Raw genomic sequence first — 620 nt, 5'->3', positions numbered from 1 at the left:
GGAAAAACAGAAGTTATATTAATATAGGATCACTTTTCTTAAATAAATTTGGACAACTCATGATACAACACCATGAGATAAGGAAAGCTGCATTTTATATCAAGATAGTGAATCACAGCCAAAATGAAAGACATCATTTGACCATATAGCTTAATATATGCCAGCAAATTCTCCTAACACAAAAGGGATGACTGAATGAGTCATCTGTGACCAATACAATTACCTGGTGCAGTCTCTGTGGCGCAATCGGTTAGCGCTTTCGACTGTTAACTGAGAGGTTGGTGGTTCAAGCCCACCCAGGGACGGGGGCATTGGTTTTCTTGTATTCTTTGAGTCCAGCTGGCTAGATGAGGGAAGAGCAGTGGATGTCATCTACCTTGACTTCAACAAGGCTTTTGACACTGTCTCCCATAACATCCTCAGCAGAAAGCTCAAGCAGTGTGGCTTGGATGAGTGGACAGTGAGGTGGATCAGGTGGCCAGCAGGTCAAGGAAGGTTCTGCTCCCTCTCTACTCTGCTCTGGTCAGGCCTCATCTGAAGTCCTGTGTCCAGTTCTGGGCTCCCCAGCTCAAGGGGGACAGAGAACTTCTGGAGAGAGTCCAGTGCAGGGCCACCAAGAT

General features: G+C 46.1%; 1 non-coding gene across 1 annotated transcript; it reads left to right on the top strand.

Moving 5' to 3' along the window:
- The first annotated feature begins 231 nt into the window (after positions 1 to 231).
- On the top strand, positions 232 to 305 carry TRNAN-GUU (transfer RNA asparagine (anticodon GUU)). The gene has a single exon. It is a non-coding gene; the product is annotated as a tRNA-Asn (tRNA).
- The last annotated feature ends 315 nt before the right edge of the window (positions 306 to 620 follow it).

Source organism: Colius striatus, chromosome 4 (genome assembly GCF_028858725.1).
Source record: "Colius striatus isolate bColStr4 chromosome 4, bColStr4.1.hap1, whole genome shotgun sequence".
Taxonomy (NCBI): Eukaryota; Metazoa; Chordata; class Aves; order Coliiformes; family Coliidae; genus Colius; species Colius striatus.
This window is presented reverse-complemented; position numbering and strand designations above follow the sequence as displayed.